The sequence below is a fragment of the Lactuca sativa genome, chromosome 4 (genome assembly GCF_002870075.4).
Source record: "Lactuca sativa cultivar Salinas chromosome 4, Lsat_Salinas_v11, whole genome shotgun sequence".
NCBI classification, from domain to species: Eukaryota; Viridiplantae; Streptophyta; class Magnoliopsida; order Asterales; family Asteraceae; genus Lactuca; species Lactuca sativa.
In genome coordinates, this window is record NC_056626.2 from 214,245,598 (window position 1) to 214,266,622 (window position 21,025).

Consider the following 21,025-nt stretch of genomic DNA (forward strand, 5'->3'; position numbering starts at 1 on the left):
TACATTCCTTGTTGTTGCTTGGATTCCTTCAAGAGTTTGTGAGCCTAGCACCCCAAATGTTGTGCCTCAAATGCTTCACACAACACCACAAAACTTGGAATAACTTGAGAGAATACTCCTAGCACTCAAAATCGGTTATGCCCTCTCTAGTAACACTAGGCCACGATTTTGCTAGCCAAAGGGTCCCTTTTATAGTGGTGTCACAATTAGGGTTTCATCATGAAGACCCATAATTGTCATGACTCTTCATTTCTCATGACCCATGCGTTTGTAACTCCAATGGACTATCCATGGAGCTCCAAATGGTTACATCCATAACCCATAAACCATGGATCATTAATCCACCATAAAAGAATTGATTATTGTCATAATCAACCCCATATATTTAATTAGTCTCACTTTGATCACCAAATAATACTAGATTAATACTTGATCAATAATAATTAAATAATACTATTATTAATATATTAGAACTTATAATATATTAATAATCATAAGTGCCTTATTCTCTCATTTAGTCTATCCATGTATTGCAATGCCATGCAACCCAAATGGACCATGTCGGGTCGGGTCAAGTACATACCAAATAAAGTTATGGACTTAGACACTATATCCAACAGTCTCCCACTTGGATATGTCTAATAACTATATTTGCAAATATGAATTCAAAATTCGACTAGCAATCATATCTCTTTCAAAGTCTCTCGGAACTGAGATGATGATGATACACCATTTAAGATAAGTGATCATATAATCCTCTGTTCTCATGATATCTGCCGGACAAACACATGGAACATGGTCTTACTTATTTTCTAGCGTTTGTTTCTCGATCTCTGATTTGTTTCGACATAGAACTAAATTGAGCACATCAATTAGGTTCTGACCAAACCCAGTACATAGGTCAAAACCAAATCATCGAGGGGCCTAGATATCGCTTCTATGTCTAGAAGGAACAAATAAACTTCGACTGATATGCTTGTACTAACTACATGTTTTATAACATCGAGTTACCAATGCATTTTCGTACAATCAATGAATAACCAACTGATAGTCAACAACTCATATCTCTAGCTTTGAAGATTTATATGATATTACCGTCTCACGATCACTCGAGATAAATTCCATGAAGTGATGCAAGTGAGCTTGGGTTGAATCCAATACTCAGTCCTTATGAGTACTCATGAATGTTGTAGCATACTGAACCTCTTCAGTACCTTATCCACATAAGTACTTTGACTAAGTCCAATTAGTCTTTTACTCCTATCTCTCAATATCCTTATCCCTAGGATATAGGTAGCTTCCCCAAGGTCCTTCATATCCAAACACTTCCCAAGCCATGACTTAACCTCCTGTAAAGTTGGGATGTTGTTTCCTATGAGAAGTATGTCATCCACATACAACACCAAGAAGCGAAATTTGCTCCCACTAGCCCTGACATACACACAAGACTCATCCTCACTCCTAGAAAATCCAAACTCCTTGACTTTCTCATCAAAGCAAAGATTTCATCTGCGAGATGCTTGTTTCAATCCATAAATGAATTTCTCAAGCTTACACACTCTATTAGGGTATTTTGGATTGATAATACCCTATGGCTGAACCATGTAAACATTGTCAGCCAACTCCCATTAAGGAAAGCAGTTTTTACATCCATTTTCCATATTTCATAATCATGAAATGCAGCTATGGCTAACAACACTCTAATAGACTTAATCTTAGCTACTGATGAGAAGGTCTCATCATAGTCAACTCCTGGAGTTTGAGTAACGCCCTTCGTAACCAGTCGCGCTTTATACGTGTGTACTTTCCCATCCACGTCGGTCTTCTTCTTGAAGATCCATTTGCACCCAACTGTCTTACGACCTGCTACATTGTCAACCATGTTCCAAACTTGATTGTGATACATGGACTGAATCTCGCTGTCCATAGCCTCCTTCCATTTCGCAGACTCAGGGCCTACCATGGCTTCCTTATAATTATTAGGTTCATACAAATCTAGCAGTGTACTATCAATGATAAATGTATCACCTTCAATGGTGATGTGATAACCATATTAAACTCAGGTGTGTTCCTCACCCTAGTGGAACGTCTTGGAGGTACAGACTCATCTTCAAGGTCAATTTGCCTCCCACTGTCCCCTTGGCATATGAATTCTCTCTCACGAAATACTCCTCTTCTTGCTACAAAGACCACATTATGACAAGGTCTGTAGAAGAGGTAACCAAAGGATCTCTATGGGTAGCCGATTAAGACACACCTCTCACTTCGGGGTTCAAGCTTGTCATGAGTCTCACGCCTCACAAAAGCTTCACAACCCCAAACCTTGATGTGGTCCAAATTGGGCACTTTCCCAGTCCACATCTTGTGAGGTGTTTTGGCAACCTTTTTAGTAGGGACTAGATTAAGGATATAGGGGCAGTCTCTAAGGCATACCCCCAAGAAAGAGATTGGTAACGAAGCTCAACTCATCATGGAACGAACCGTATCCAACAAGGTTCGATTGCACCTCTCAGCCACACCATTCAACTGTGGTGTCCTGGGAGGTGTCAATTGTGAGACAATCCCATATTCCATAAGATAGTCAAGGAGCTCAATGCTAAGATACTCTCATCCCCGATCGGATCGGAGCATCTTGATGCTCCTGCCTAATTGATTCTCAACTTCCTGCTTAAACTCTTTGAACTTTTCAAAGGTTTCGGACTTATGCTTGATTAAGTAAATATATCCATATCTATTTTAATCATCAATAAAAGTCACATAATAACGATTAGCATCCCTTGTAGCAACTCTGAAGGGCCCACACACATCCGTGTGTACAAGGTCCAACAAACCTTCACCCCTATCACAAGTACCTGCGAAGGGTGACTTTGTCATTTTACCAAGTAAACAAGACTCGCAACTATCATCTGACTTGAGGTCAAATGATTCCAAGACTACAGCCTTTTGGAGTTGGCCTATGCGCTTCTTGTTAACATGTCCAAGACGACAACGCCACAAGGATGCTTTATCCAAGCTATCAGAAGAATCAATATACAACACATTATTTCCTAAGTTATCTACAACATTCACTTCATATACACCATCAGAAGGTATTGCTTTAAACTAAAATACATCATTGTAATAAACATTAATAGCACCATTTTTATTATCAAATGAAAATGTAAAACCTTGTTTATACAAGCCATGAAAAGAAATAATATTTCTCGCCATTTCGGCCGAGTAACAACACTTATTCAAATCTAACATTAACCCATTACTAAGCAATAAAGAATAAAATCCTATCTTGGTAACATGTGATGCTTTCCTGTTGCCCATGACTCAATTTATCTTCCCGTGTTCTACTTGCTCGCTTCTTCTTAGTGCCTACAAATCAGTACAAATGTGAATACCACACCCTCTATCAAGCACCCAAGAATTAGCATTAGGTGAGTTGTCAGACAATATTATGTAAATACCTCCATGGGTGGGTTTAAATTTCCCATCCTTTAGATCTTGCAGATATTTGCCGTAGCTTTGCTTGAAGTGTCCCTCGTCCTGGCAATAGAAGCACTGTGCTTCCTTTGGGTTTGATTAAGGACCAATGGGACCTTTCTTTGTCCCACTTGAAGAGGAACCATCAAGAGTCTTACCCTTGGTACCCTTCGAAGGGCTTTCCCTATTCTTACCCTTTCCCCACCCAATAGCCAGAAGAGGGGCTGTTGAAGGAGTAGAAGTAGCAACCGCTTTACCCTTAAGGCCACTTTCAGCTATCCTTAAGAGTTCTTGAAGTTTGCTAAGTGTGACTTCCTCCTTATTCATATGATAAGTCATACGAAACTGATCATAACTTGGAGGTAAGGAATGGAGAATGATGTCAATCGCCATATCCTCAAGGGAAGTCAACATTAAGCTTTAGCAGCCGGTCAACGAACCTCTGCATCTTCTGCAAGTGACCGGTGATGGGTTCACCATCCTTCAACCTTGCGCTTATCATGGAGGAAACGATTTCATACCTCTCTTGATGCGCGCTCTGATGGTACCTTTCCATCAGAACCAGGTGCATCTCATAGGGGTAGAAATCTTCATAAGATTTTTAGAGTTCTGGAGTCATTGTGGCCATCGTGATGCAGGACACCTTGGTGGCATCCTTCTCATGTGCAATGAATTCTGCAAACTCTTCAGGAGTAGCAGTGGCTTCAATAACAACCTTAAGCTCCCTATCAAGGATATATACTTTGTCCTCATAGCAGGTAATCATCGTGATGTTTCTGATCCACTCATTGAAGTTGTATCCAGCAAAGATGACCTTACCACACAAGTTCATTAGGGAAAAGGAGCCTAGATCTCCCATGATCTCTTGGTTCTTTAGCCAAAGCAACCGCGCTTTCATTGTCACAGAAAATTTCCATTGGCTCCTTTATAGCTGGTACAACTTCAACGTCTCCAATGAAGTTCTTTAGCCATATCGCCTCTTTTGTTGGCTCGCTTGCTGCTATGTACTCTGATTCACAAGTTGAAACAGGTATTGTCTCCTGCTTGGAACTTTTCCAAGTAATTGCTCCTCCATTTAGGATAAAGACCCAGCCTGACTGAGAGCATAAATTTGCCCTATCCGTCTGAAAGCTAGCATCACTATATCCTTCCACTCTGAAGTCATCACTGCTTCCAATGGTAAGGACCCAGTCGTTAGTCCTCCGCAAATACTTGAGAATGTTCTTTACCGCTGTCCAGTGTGCCTTGCCAGGGTTCCCTTGGTATCTACTGACCATGCTCAAAGAAAAGGCTACATTAGGGCGAGTACAAGTCATAGCATACATGATCGAGCCCACAGCGGAAGCATATGGTATCTGACTCATCTCAGCTATCTCAGCCTCTATACTTTGACTCTAAGTCTTACTTAGCTTGGCATTACTCTGGATTGGTAATTCTCCTTTATTGGAATCTTGCATACTGAACCTCTTCAGTACCTTAGCCACATAAGTACTTTGACTAAGTCCAATTATGTGACAACCCGAAATTTCCATTTGTACGAACATCATCTATTCAATAGAAGCTAGTTCAGTTTCAGTGATTTTCAAGCTTTTCCGAACAAGTTTGTGTACATTAGGGTTTATGTTTTAGATGATATCAGGAGAGTGGATGCTTCTGGTCTTGTGAAATTTGGTCATTTCAGGTTTCATACTGTTACAGTCCAACATCAAGAATAAAAAATATTTTCTGCCAAAATATTCCAGGACTATAAATAGTTTCTGAATGAAATTAATTCATTATTCACAATTCCAATTAGAGAAAAGCCATATTCTCTCTGACGGATCTTCGGGTTTTCATCCCAGATTGTGAGTCTACTTTTCTATATGTGATTCAATACTTGTTAGGTGTTTACTAACATCAATTGCATGTCTAGATATCAAGATCCGGGAGTTTACCACCCAAGAACGTTCTTGGGGAGTAAACTCCAAAATGGAACATTATGACTTCCTAGTCCCGATTCCTTGTTAGACAACTTGTTTAGGAGTTAGGATATGATCTTTATAGGCCAAAAAGCATCCCAGAAACACAAGTTCTAGGAGTTTACGGCCAAGGAACTCCCTTGGGCCGTAAACCCCTTTTCAAGGGCTTAAAAGCCCTAAAACTTTCCCCAAATGCTTAAGGACTTTAACTACTAGTACTTGTGCTTGTTTAGAACATCAAAAGCCCATAAAAACCATAAGTTTCTAGGAGTTTACGGCCAAGAACCCTTCTTGGGCCGTAAACCCCTTTTTGTGGGACAAAAATCATTCCAAGCAACCCTTAAGCCTTTAGACAATTTACCTTACACCTTTGGGACTAGAATAGTGATTTTCAAGCTTTTCCGAACAAGTTTGTGTACATTAGGGTTTATGTTTTAGATGATATCAGGAGAGTGGATGCTTCTGGTCTTGTGAAATTTGGTCATTTCAGGTTTCATACTGTTACAGTCCAACATCAAGAATAAAAAATATTTTCTGCCAAAATATTCCAGGACTATAAATAGTTTCTGAATGAAATTAATTCATTATTCACAATTCCAATTAGAGAAAAGCCATATTCTCTCTGACGGATCTTCGGGTTTTCATCCCAGATTGTGAGTCTACTTTTCTATATGTGATTCAATACTTGTTAGGTGTTTATTAACATCAATTGCATGTCTAGATATCAAGATCCGGGAGTTTACCGCCCAAGAACGTTCTTGGGGAGTAAACTCCAAAATGGAACATTATTACTTCCTAGTCCCGATTCCTTGTTAGACAACTTGTTTAGGAGTTAGGATATGATCTTTATAGGCCAAAAAGCATCCCAGAAACACAAGTTCTAGGAGTTTACGGCCAAGGAACTCCCTTGGGCCGTAAACCCCTTTTCAAGGGCTTAAAAGCCCTAAAACTTTCCCCAAATGCTTAAGGACTTTAACTACTAGTACTTGTGCTTGTTTAGAACATCAAAAGCCCATAAAAACCATAAGTTTCTAGGAGTTTACGGCCAAGAACCCTTCTTGGGCTGTAAACCCCTTTTTGTGGGACAAAAATCATTCCAAGCAACCCTTAAGCCTTTAGACAATTTACCTTACACCTTTGGGACTAGAATGGAGAGTAGAACACATAGAAATCACTCCTTGGAAGGAGTTTACGGCCAAGGAACATGACTTGGGCCGTAAACTCCAAGTGAAGGCACCAAAGTGTGTCTCTTGCCCCCATTAGCCTTAGATAAATTCATGGAAGCAATCCTTGATGTTTAAGAGCCTCAAAACAATTAAATTCCAAGAGTTTACGGCCGTAAACTCTAGGATGAAGGACCTTAGGCCGTAAACTCCCTTATGGAGTGTTCTAAAGTCTTAAACTACTTCATGTGTTATTCCAATAAAGCTAGGAGTGTTCTAGGATCAAGATAGCACCACAAAACACCCAAAAACACCATTTGAGGAGTTCACGGCCATAAACCTATGAGTTTACAGCCATAAACTCCAAGGTGTGGGGTTTGTTGGATGGTGAACTCCTATACAAGGCGCTTTGATGTTTCAAACCCTTTTGCCTTGTCCCGTAGCAACTTAGATGCAACCATTTGGACCATAAACACTCATAAAAGTGTTTAAATGTTTCCTATGTGTATTAACTTATTTATTAAGTTATTATTTGTCTAATTAGTTATATATATGCTTATTATATGATAACTAGGCTCGTGCGTGTAAACCAGTCTCCGTTTGCCACCTAGCACGGTAGCCGACACTGCAATTCAAACGACTCACCAGCAAGTGAGTTCATACCCCTTGAATCAACCTTTGAAATGATTTTAAGTGTTTTAAATACTTTATGGGGGGAATACAAGTCAAATACTTATAAGTTATTGCTCCAATCACATGTGATTGCATTTAATCACATGTGATTAATAATTGGGAAAACAACGATTTTTACCACTGTTCAAACTGTTTATCAAAATGCTTTATTTTGAAACGTTTTACAAACTGTTTTACTATCCAAACTTACTTATAGACTGTGATTTAAACAAATGCTTCTTATATTTAAACTGTTTTATTAACTTATGCCTTCAAATTGTTTTATAGATCGACATCAAGTCGATCTCCTCTTGAAATCATATTTATGCTTCAAATGTTTTATGAAAACTTATTCATGCTTTTATATATTCAATTGCATGCCCGTATATGTATAGATGTATAAATAATGTTTAAAGGACTTAGGAAGGTCATCCGCCCTATTTCCTTTTCGCGCCTTGAGATGTGGTCTGGTGGGATTTCGGGTGACCATCCGAAGGTCGTTTCAATATTACTTATACATCATATATACATATATAGACATAAAAGTACTTCCGTATTCATACTCGTCAGTACCTCATTAGTTAGTTACCGTCTGGGTAACGCAGGATCATACATATACAGATATACTAGAACCAATACATATACAGATATACTAGAACCAATACATATACAAATATACTAGAAACAATACATATACAAATATACTAGAAACAATACATATATAGATATACGAGAAACAATACATATACAGATATACGAGAAACAATACATATACATAAATACGTAATAATTGTGATCCACTGTATCGGGCATGCCTTAAATGTCATGGCCCGAGTTGTAGCCAGAATTCTCTTGGAGGGAGAGCGTGAGTTTGCGTATAGATCTATACTGGATTGACTATCCTACACCTTGCTGCTAGCTACAGCCGGACCTGCAGGTCTGCGGGTGCCAAACGTCATTTCTTTTATTACGACCATTCATTATGTCGTTGTTACCAGTCGATAGCATGGTGCAATTTATCACATTATGCCTTAATATAAATCCGGTTTAAGGTAGTAGTATTTAGTACAGCAGTAGTCTTATTATACAAAGCTACAGTACTACAATGATTTACCCATTACATATTTTAGTGATGATCTCACTTAAGCATTAGTGTACAAACTATATTTTTAACAAATGATAGTTATACTTGGGTAATTACATACTTTTACAACAGACAAGTTTACAAATCAGTTTAGCCTTGGTAGAAGGTTACTTTTATAGAAAATATAGGATTTTCTGAGAGATTCAAACTTTTACAAACACTTTCAAACATTTGCTTACATTTTTACAAACTTATACATTGAGACAGGTTCAAACGTTTTTACAAGAAACATTGACACTAAAATACTTATGAACTCACCAGCTTAATGCTGATAAACTCTTTCAAAATAACTTGTATTCTCAGGTCATCAGTAGACAGGTACCGAGGCCAGCTTTTGAGAAGATGGAGTGCTTTCAAGACTCATCTCATATTATTTTGTGTTTCATTATTTTGGTGTCTATAACTGTACAGAACACACTTGTATTAAAATTATATATTTAATGCAATGGATGATGTTGTTTGCTTATTTACATTTACTGTGTTGTGATACTATACATGACGTCCTCCGCCCCAGAACGTTTCCGCCGTTCTTGGTTTTGGGGTGTGACAGATTGGTATCAGAGCATTGTTTATAGTGAATAAAGTATATCAACCCATAAAAGATATACTAATCTATAAACCCAAAAGGGACTAAAACACTCTGACCAAGAGTCTATACTTTAAATAATAAAATATTTAATTAAGTAGACTAGTCTGCATTCATACTAAAATCAGTGTCACAATGATAAGAACAAAAGTATTACGATTGTTGAATATCACAAGTGAGCTCGGGGATGTATGGTCAGTCCTGGGAATGGCATAGCCTGATCAACTATGCTGGTCCTAGGAGTGATTAGCATATGCCCTAGAATGGTTGTGATATGTTAGCAAGTCTAAAAACTTACCAACAATACCACAAGAAGATCAGTAGAACTTAACCTTAAAATACTATAGGAGTATTTTGTGCTATTAGTTACACGTATACTATATTCTTATACCTCTCTTCTCGCGTAGATCTAAATGGCTGGATTCCATCATGGCGACCCGTACTTTCCCAATGAAGGCAATGCCGGATGGATCGATGAAGAGCCCGAAGATGATCATCCAATCCCTTTGGATGATCACCTCGCAGAAGGCTTTTCGGATGGATCCGACTCCGAGCCTGAAGTCAACAACCTGCCGCTTGTAGGTCAAGCCCCGAACAACAACCCTCGACCAGCGTTTCCAGGTCCTACTCCAATGTGGGCAAACAATCTGAATCGCTGGAGTGATGAGCAGGGTCAGCCCTTACCATACTTTGGGGACCGAACCTTTTACAACATCAGCGATGGTGGCTCTGCTGACAGAGCTCTGCCGGTGATCATCCGCAGAATAGCTCGTAATGTCGAGCAAGGTCGAGCAGCCATCGACCGGGTCATGGAGATTGATGCCAATTCAGGCATCAATACAGTCCGCATTCGCCATCTCGAAGAAGACATGGAACGGACCCGGAGAACCAACGAAACTCTGCAGCAACAGCTGGCTGCCTCCCTTGCTGAAGTCTTAGAACTTCGAGCTCGTCAGAGAGCTCAGGACCGACACCTTCAAGAGGTGTTTCGCCAAATGTCCGACCTCAGGAATCGCCCGAGGAATTCCCATCGCCATTAGATGATGTCTAGTACATATCTGTCTTTTGATTTAGGGTTAGCCTTGAACTTATGTGCTCTAAGTGGCACTTGTCTGTAAAATATTCCTATCTTTCGGTACTCTAATTAGGAATCTAGGACTGTCAGTATTGTCCTTATGGTATGATGTAAGACCTACTGTTAGGTCGATTTTTCCTTGAACTTATTACATCAGTAATACCCGTACTATTGAAATCTATCTAAATTGTGGGAAAATTTTGTACACTTGTGTATTCCTACTAATATTTCTTATGGTGATTTCAAACACTCATTCAACTGTTGGGCTATGGTTAGTTAGTCCATGGGTCACTCTCACGTTGCTTACAAATTGATTCTTATCATCCTTCTTGTTTTTATAAACTTATAGCTGAAGGATGCCTCCTCGCAAGTCTCCCAGAAATAGGAATAATCCGGTACCTCCACCACCTCCACCACCTGCAGTCATCGATACTGTAGCTCTGAATGCTGCTGTAGCTGCAGCAGTGGCAACTGCCATGGCTCAGTATCACTCATCAGATGCCAGCAGAGGTGGAACCCCTGTTGAATCTATCCCAGTTGAAATCCCTGTGCGCTCGCGAGAGTGCTCTTACAAAGATTTTACAAACTGCAAGCCGAAGCCTTTCTATGGCACCGGCAGAGTCATTGCTCTCTCGCAATGGTTCGAGAAGACTGAATCAGTCTTCGAAATCTGTTCGTGCCCGGCTGCATTTAAAGTGAAATATGCCGCGTGCACCTTCGAGGATAAAGCCTTAACGTGGTTGAACGGCCACGTCAAAGCCCTGACTCTCGTCGTGGCTAACGACATGGGCTGGGCAACGATGAAGGACCTGATGACGGAGGAATACTGCCCTAGGGGCGAAGTCCAGAAGTTAGAACATGAACTCTGGAATCTGACTATGAAAGGCACCAACGTGATCGCTTACACTACCCGCTTTAGCGAACTGGTGGCCCTATGCCCCAACATGGTTCCCACTGAAGGGAAAAAGATTGAACAGTATGTATGGGGGCTAGTACCTCCGTACCAGGGGAATGTCTTAGCATCCAACCCTGCTACCTTCGACAGTGCTAAGCGATTGGCACAAAGACTTATTGACCATGGAGTCAAGACCCCTGCAACTACAACCACCCTAGCCATCCCGGAACCCTCTAAACCCGCTGGCAACAAGCGGAAGTTCTGGGACGAGAAGAAGAAGCAGCGTGCTTCGAAGAAACAACAAATCGTAGCAGTACATGCTGCAGTAGCCCCTACTGCTGTTACTGCTCCGGGGAAGCAGTATTCTGGAAATTTGCCGAAGTGCAACAAATGCAACTTCCACCATAACGGCGCCTGCCGTGAAATGCAGTGTACTAACTGCCACAGAAAAGGACACACTGTCCGATTCTGTAAGTTCCCGGCGCAACCGATCTCCCAAGTTCCTGGCTCAGGCGCGAGCCCAACTTGCTATGGATGTGGCGAAACAGGCCACTTTAAAAGGGACTGCCCTAAGGCGAGGAATACTGGAGGAGCAGGGAGGGTACTAGCAATAGGCCACGGGGAAGCAATCGCTGACCCGACAGTGGTGACTGGTACGTTCCTCCTTGATAACTCCTATGCATGCATTTTGTTCGATAGTGGAGCGGAGCGAAGCTTCGTAAACCACAAATTTGCTCGCATGCTTAAGCAACAACCACACGCACTTAATGAACAATTCATAGTAGAAATGGCCAATGGGAAAACTGAAAGTACTAATAGCATATACTTAGGTTGTCTTCTAACCTTAGATAACCATTCATTCCCAATCGACCTTATGCCGGTCTCAATAAAAAGTTTCGACGTTATTATCGGCATGGATTGGTTAAATCTTCATCGCGCCGACATCATGTGCTACGAGAAAGCAGTCCGACTAAACCTCCCGTCTAACGAAACGCTTATAGTCTACGGCGACAAACCTGGTGCGAGTCTTCGCATTATATCTAGTATTCAAGCACATAAATATCTGCGCAAAGAATACCACGCATTTCTTGCTCATGTCGTCGACACGAACCTAGAAACGAAAGAACTAAAGAACCTCCCAGTAGTGAGCGACTTCCCCGACATTTTCCCAGAAGAACTACCCGGGTTACCTCCGCAACGACAAGTCGAGTTCAGAATAGACTTAGTCCCAGGAGCTACCCCAGTAGCCAAGTCGCCCTACCGTTTAGCACCAGCCGAGATGCAAGAACTCTCTGGTCAACTTAACGAACTGCTCAGCAAGGGCTTTATAAGACCAAGTTTCTCACCTTGGGGAGCACCGGTCTTGTTCGTTAAGAAGAAAGACGGATCATTCCGTATGTGTATTGACTACAGAGAACTCAACAAATTGACGATCAAAAATCGTTACCCTCTGCCACGCATAGATGATCTATTCGACCAACTGCAAGGGGCGAACTATTTTTCCAAGATTGATCTGAGATCCGGATATCACCAGTTACGAGTGCTCGAGAAAGATGTGCCGAAGACAGCCTTCCGAACTCGTTACGGACACTACGAGTTCATGGTGATGCCATTCGGATTGACCAATGCGCTCGCAGTCTTCATGGATCTGATGAATAGAGTATGCCGGCCTTACTTAGATCAGTCCGTCATCGTTTTCATTGACGACATCCTGATCTACTCCCGAAGTAAGAAGGAGCATGGTGATCATCTACGTCAAGTTCTAGAGACACTACGGAAATAGAAACTTTATGCGAAGTTCTCGAAATGTGAATTTTGGATCCGCAGAGTCGAATTCTTAGGACACGTGGTGAGCGAAGAAGGAATCGACGTGGACCCATCAAAAATAAAAGCCATTGAGAACTGGTCAGCACCAAAGACGCCTACAGAAATTCGTCAATTTCTAGGTCTAGCTGGCTACTACCGCAGGTTCATTCAGAACTTCTCACGAATAGCAAAGCCTCTTACGACCCTGACCCAGAAAGGCGTGGCCTTTGACTGGGAAGAGAAGCAAGAAAGAGCGTTCCAAACGCTCAAACGAGCCTTGTGCACCGCACCAATACTATCCCTTCCGGAAGGAATAGAAGACTTTGTAGTCTATTGCGATGCATCCAATCAAGGACTCGGATGTGTTCTGATGCAGCGAGGTAAGGTCATCGCCTACGCCTCGAGACAGTTGAAGACACACGAGGTTAACTACACGACCCACGATCTTGAATTAGGAGCAGTAGTGTTTGCTCTGAAGATCTGGAGACATTACTTGTATGGAACGAAGAGCACTATCTTTACAAACCACAAGAGTTTACAACACATCTTCGATCAGAAGGAGCTCAACATGAGACAACGACGGTGGGTCGAGCTACTCAGTGACTACGAATGCGATATTCGTTATCATCCGGGTAAAGCCAACGTAGTAGCAGACGCCCTAAGTCGGAAAGAATATTCTGGTCGCAAGGTCAAGTCATTATCAATAACCATCCATTCACACTTGACTAAGCAAATTCAGGCGGCTCAGCTTGAGGCCATGAAACCTGAAAATGTGTCGAGTGAATCCCTTAGGGGAATGGACAAGAACTTCGAAGCCAAGGGTGACGGAGCTTTATATTTCATGAACCGGATCTGGACACCGAAACACGGTGTTTTTCGAGACTTGGTCATGACCGAGGCACACAACACTCGGTATTCCGTCCACCCAGGTTCAAATAAGATGTATCTAGATCTTAAAAAGCTTTACTGGTGGCCTAATATGAAAGCAGAGATTGCTACCTTCGTAAGTAAATGCCTTACTTGCACAAAGGTGAAGGTCGAGTACCAGAAGCCCTCTGGTTTACTGCAACAACCAGAGATCCCAGAGTGGAAGTGGGAGCGGATCACTATGGATTTCATAACCAAGTTACCCAAGACGACGGGTGGACTTGACACCATATGGGTCATCGTTGATAGATTGACCAAGTCTGCACACTTCCTGCCTATCAAAGAAACCGACAAGATGGAGAAACTTACGAGAACATACATTAGGGAAATTGTACGGTTGCATGGTGTACCTATTTCCATTATCTCCGATAGAGATAGTAGGTTCACTTCAAGATTTTGGCAATCCCTACAACGCTCCCTGGGAACAAGGCTGGACATGAGCACAGCCTACCATCCACAGACCGACGGACAGAGTGAGAGGACCATTCAAACACTGGAAGATATGTTGCGAGCCTGTGTGATTGATTTTGGGAAGGCATGGGATACTCATTTACCCCTTGTCGAATTTTCCTATAATAACAGTTATCACACGAGCATCAAGGCTGCTCCATTCGAAGCTCTCTACAGCCGCAAGTGCAGATCCCCTCTGTGCTGGGCTGAGGTTGGTGATACCCAATTAGCGAGAGGGCAAGCTTCCGACAGTACTCTCACTGGTCCAGAAATCATTCGGGAAACGACAGAGAAAATCATTCAAATCCGTGAACGATTGAAAGCCTCTAGAGACCGACAGAAGAGCTACGCCGACAAACGAAGAAAACCTTTGGAATTTCAGGTGGGAGACTGAGTCCTTCTCAAAGTCTCACCTTGGAAAGGCTTGATACGCTTCGGCAAGCGTGGGAAGCTTAATCCGAGGTACATAGGGCCTTTCGAGATTCTTGCCAGAGTCGGCCCCGTAGCTTACAAACTTGATCTACCCGACACACTGCGTAGCGTACATTCTACATTCCACGTATCTAACTTGAAAAGGTGTCTGTCCGACGAGACTCTCGTAATCCCACTCGACGAGATCGAGATCAAAGAGAGCCTCAACTTCGTGGAAGAACCTATAGAGATCATGGACCGTGAGGTCAAGCAGACGAAGCAAAGCCGTATCCCTATCGTGAAGGTTCGCTGGAACGCCAAGCGAGGACCGGAATTCACTTGGGAACGCGAGGATCATATGAAGTTGAAATACCCTCATCTTTTCGCTTAATTGTTTGTAACTATTATTTGCTTAAATTCTAATTTCGGGATGAAATTCTCTTTAACGGGGGGATGATGTGACAACCCGAAATTTCCATTTGTACGAACATCATCTATTCAATAGAAGCTAGTTCAGTTTCAGTGATTTTCAAGCTTTTCCGAACAAGTTTGTGTACATTAGGGTTTATGTTTTAGATGATATCAGGAGAGTGGATGCTTCTGGTCTTGTGAAATTTGGTCATTTCAGGTTTCATACTATTACAGTCCAACATCAGGAATAAAAAATATTTTCTGCCAAAATATTCCAGGACTATAAATAGTTTCTGAATGAAATTAATTCATTATTCACAATTCCAATTAGAGAAAAGCCATATTCTCTCTGACGGATCTTCGGGTTTTCATCCCAGATTGTGAGTCTACTTTTCTATATGTGATTCAATACTTGTTAGGTGTTTATTAACATCAATTGCATGTCTAGATATCAAGATCCGGGAGTTTACCGCCCAAGAACGTTCTTGGGGAGTAAACTCCAAAATGGAACATTATGACTTCCTAGTCCCGATTCCTTGTTAGACAACTTGTTTAGGAGTTAGGATATGATCTTTATAGGCCAAAAAGCATCCCAGAAACACAAGTTCTAGGAGTTTACGGCTAAGGAACTCCCTTGGGCCGTAAACCCCTTTTCAAGGGCTTAAGTGCCCTAAAACTTTCCCCAAATACTTAAGGACTTTAACTACTAGTACTTGTGCTTGTTTAGAACATCAAAAGCCCATAAAAACCATAAGTTTCTAGGAGTTTACGGCCAAGAACCCTTCTTGGGCCGTAAACCCCTTTTTGTGGGACAAAAATCATTCCAAGCAACCCTTAAGCCTTTAGACAATTTACCTTACACCTTTGGGACTAGAATGGAGAGTAGAACATATAGAAATCACTCCTTGGAAGGAGTTTACGGCCAAGGAACATGACTTGGGCCGTAAACTCCAAGTGAAGGCACCAAAGTGTGTCTCTTGCCCCCATTAGCCTTAGATAAATTCATGGAAGCAATCCTTGATGTTTAAGAGCCTCAAAACAATTAAATTCCAAGAGTTTACGGCCGTAAACTCTAGGAAGAAGGACCTTAGGCCGTAAACTCCCTTATGGAGTGTTCTAAAGCCTTAAACTACTTCATGTGTTATTCCAATAAAGCTAGGAGTGTTCTAGGATCAAGATAGCACCACAAAACACCCAAAAACACCATTTGAGGAGTTCACGGCCATAAACCTATGAGTTTACGGCCGTAAACTCCAAGGTGTGGGGTTTGTTGGATGGTGAACTCCTATACAAGGCCCTTTGATGTTTCAAACCCTTTTGCCTTGTCTCGTAGCAACTTAGATGCAACCATTTGGACCATAAACACTCATAAAAGTGTTTAAATGTTTCCTATGTGTATTAACTTATTTATTAAGTTATTATTTGTCTAATTAGTTATATATATGCTTATTATATGATAACTAGGCTCGTGCGTGTAAACCAGTCTCCGTTTGCCACCTAGCACGGTAGCCGACACTGCAATTCAGACGACTCACCAGCAAGTGAGTTCATACCCCTTGAATCAACCTTTGAAATGATTTTAAGTGTTTTAAATACTTTATGGGGGGGAATACAAGTCAAATACTTATAAGTTATTGCTCCAATCACATGTGATTGCATTTAATCACATGTGATTAATAACTGGGAAAACAACGATTTTTACCACTGTTCAAACTGTTTATCAAAATGCTTTACTTTGAAACGTTTTACAAACTGTTTTACTATCCAAACTTACTTATAGACTGTGATTTAAACAAATGCTTCTTATACTTAAACTGTTTTATTAACTTATGCCTTCAAATTGTTTTATAGATCGACATCAAGTCGATCTCCTCTTGAAATCATATTTATGCTTCAAATGTTTTATGAAAACTTATTCATGCTTTTATATATTCAATTGCATGCCCATATATGTATAGATGTATAAATAATGCTTAAAGGACTTAGGAAGGCCATCCGCCCAATTTCCTTTTCGCGCCTTGAGATGTGGTCTGGTGGGATTTCGGGTGACCATCCGAAGGTCGTTTCAATATTACTTATACATCATATATACATATATAGACATAAAAGTACTTCCGTATTCATACTCGTCAGTACCTCATTAGTTAGTTACCGTCTGGGTAACGCAGGATCATACATATACAGATATACTAGAACCAATACATATACAGATATACTAGAAACAATACATATACAGATATACTAGAAACAATACATATACAGATATATGAGAAACAATACATATACAGATATACGAGAAACAATACATATACATAAATACGTAATAATTGTGATCCACTGTATCGGGCATGCCTTAAATGTCATGGCCCGAGTTGTAGCCAGAATTCTCTTGGAGGGAGAGCGTGAGTTTGCGTATAGATCTATACTGGATTGACTATCCTACACCTTGCTGCTAGCTACAGCCGGACCTGCAGGTCTGCGGGTGCCAAACGTCATTTCTTTTATTACGACCATTCATTATGTCGTTGTTACCAGTCGATAGCATGGTGCAATTTATCACATTATGCCTTAATATAAATCCGGTTTAAGGTAGTAGTATTTAGTACAGCAGTAGTCTTATTATACAAAGCTACAGTACTACAATGATTTACCCATTACATATTTTAGTGATAATCTCACTTAAGCATTAGTGTACAAACTATATTTTTAACAAATGATAGTTATACTTGGGTAATTACATACTTTTACAACAGACAAGTTTACAAATCAGTTTAGCCTTGGTAGAAGGTTACTTTTATAGAAAATATAGGATTTTCTGAGAGATTCAAACTTTTACAAACACTTTCAAACATTTGCTTACATTTTTACAAACTTATACATTGAGACAGGTTCAAACGTTTTTACAAGAAACATTGACACTAAAATACTTATGAACTCACCAGCTTAATGTTGATAAACTCTTACAAAATAACTTGTATTCTCAGGTCATCAGTAGACAGGTACCGAGGCCATCTTTTGAGAAGATGGAGTGCTTTCAAGACTCATCTCATATTATTTTGTGTTTCATTATTTTGGTGTCTATAACTGTACAGAACACACTTGTATTAAAATTATATATTTAATGCAATGGATGATGTTGTTTGCTTATTTACATTTACTGTGTTGTGATACTATACATGACGTCCTCCGCCCCAGAACGTTTCCGCCGTTCTTGGTTTTGGGGTGTGACAAATTAGTCTTTTACTCCTATCTCTCAATATCCTTATCCCTAGGATATAGGTAGCTTCCCAAAGGTCCTTCATATTGAAACACTTCCCAAGCCATGACTTAACCTCCTACAAAGTTGGGATGTCGTTTCCTATGAGAAGTATGTCATCCACATACAACACCAAGAAGCTAACTTTGCTCCCACTATCCCTGACATACACACAAGACTCATCCTCACTCCTAGAAAATCCAAACTCCTTGACTTTCTCATCAAAGCAAAGATTTCATCTGCGATATGCTTGTTTCAATCCATAAATGGATTTTTCAAGCTTACACACTCTATTAGGGTATTTTGGATCGACAAAACCCTCTGGCTGAACCATGTAAACATCCTCAGCCAACTTCCCATTAAGAAAAGCAGTTTTGACATCCATTTGCCATATTTCATAATCATGAAATGCAGCTATGGCTAACAACACTCTAATAGACTTAATCTTAGCTACTGGTGAGAAGGTCTCATCATAGTCAACTCCTAGAGTTTGAGTAAAGCCTTTCGCAACCAGTCGCGCTTTATACATGTGTACTTTCCCATCCACGTTGGTCTTCTTCTTGAAGATCCATTTGCACCCAACTGTCTTACGACCTGCTATATTGTCAACCAAGTTCCAAACTTGATTGTTATACATGGACTGAATCTCGTTGTCCATAGCCTCCTTATATTTTGTAGACTCAGGGCCTGCCATGGCTTCCTTATAATTATTAGGTTCATCCAAATCTAGCAGTGTACTATCACTGATAAATGTATCACCTTCAGTGGTGATGTGATAACCATAGTAAAATTCAGGTGTGTTCCTCACCCTAGTGGAACGTCTTGGAGGTACAGACTCATCTATCGGCTCAACAGGAGTGTCCTCCTCAGGTTGGCTGACAGCATTTGAGATTCCTTCACCACTTGACTCTTGAAGCTCTTCAAGGTCAATTTGCCTCCCATTGTCCCCTTGGCTTATGAATTCTCTCTCACGAAAGACTCCTCTTCTTGCCACAAAGACCACATAATCACTGGGTCTGTAGAAGAGGTAACCAAAGGATCTCTATGGGTAGCCGATGAAGATACACCTCTCGCTTCGGGGTTCAAGCTTGTCATGAGTCTCACGCCTCACAAAAGCTTCACAACCCCAAACCTTGATGTGGTCCAAATTGGGCACTTTCCCAGTCCACATCTCATGAGGTGTTTTGGCAAACTTTTTAGTAGGGAGTAGAATAAGGATATGGGCGACAGTCTCTAAGGCATACCCCCAAGAAAGAGATTGGTAACGAAGCTCAACTCATCATGGAATGAACCATATCCAACAAGGTTCGATTGCGCCTCTCAGCCACACCATTCAACTGTGGTGTCCTAGGAGGTGTCAGTTGTGAGACAATCCCACATTCCTTAAGATAGTCAAGGAAATCAATGCTAAGATACTCTCCTCCCCGATCGGATCAGAGCATCTTGATGTTCCTGCCCAATTGATTCTCAACTTCCTGCTTAAACTCTTTGAACTTTTCAAAGGTTTCTGACTTATGCTTGATTAAGTAAATATATCCATATCTATTGTAATCATCAATAAAAGTCACATAATAACGATTAGCATCCCTTGTAGCAACTCTGAAGGGCCCATACACATCCATGTGTACAAGCTCCAACAAACCTTCAACCCTATCACAAGTACCTGTGAAGGGTGACTTTGTCATTTTACCAAGTAAACAAGACTCGCAACTGTCATCTGACTTGAGGTCAAATGATTCCAATACTCCAGCCTTTTGGAGTTGGCATGTGCACTTCTTGTTAACATGTCCAAGACGACAATGCCACAAGGATGCTTTATCCAAGCTATCAGAAGAATCAATATACAACACATTATTTCCTAAGTTGTCTACAACATTCACGGCTTCATATACACCATCACAAGGTATTGCTTTAAAGTAAAATACATCATTATAATAAACATTAATATCACCTATTTTATTATCAAATGAAAATGTAAAACCTTGTTTGTACAAGCCGTGAAAAGAAATAATAATTCTCGCCATTTCGGGCGAGTAACAACACTTATTGAAATCTAACATTAACCCATTATTAAGCAATAAAGAATAAACTCCTATCTTGGTAACATGTGATACTTTCCTGTTGCCCATGACTAAGTTTATCTTCCCATGTTCTACTTGCTCACTTCTTCTTAGTGCCTACAAATCAGTACAAATATGAATACCACACCCTGTATCAAGCACCCAAGAATTAGCATTAAGTGAGTTGTTAGACAATATTGTGTAAATACCAGCATGGGTGGGTTTAACCTTCCCATCCTTTAGATCTTGCAGATATTTGGCGCAGCTTCGCTTGAAGTGTCCCTTATCCTAGCAATAGAAGCATTGTGCTTCCTTTGGGTTTGAAGAAGGAGCAATGGGACCTTTCTTTGTCCAACTTGAAGAGGAACCACGAAGAGTCTTACCCTTGGTACCCATCGAAGGGCTTTTCCTCTTCTTACCCTTTCCCTGCCCAATAGCCAGAACAGGGGTTGTTGAAGGAGTAGAAGTAGCAACCTCTTTACCCTTAAGGCCACTTTCAGCTATCCTTAAGTGTCCTTTAAGTTTGCTAAGTGTGACTTCCTCCTTATTCATATGATAAGTCATACGAAACTGATCATAACTTGGAGGTAAGGAATGGAGAATGATGTCAATCGCCAAATCCTTAGGGGAAGTCAACATTGAGCTTTAGCAACCGGTCAACGAACCTCTGAATCTTCTGCAAGTGACCGGTGATGGGTTCACCATCCTTCATCCTTACGATTATCATGGAGGAAACGATT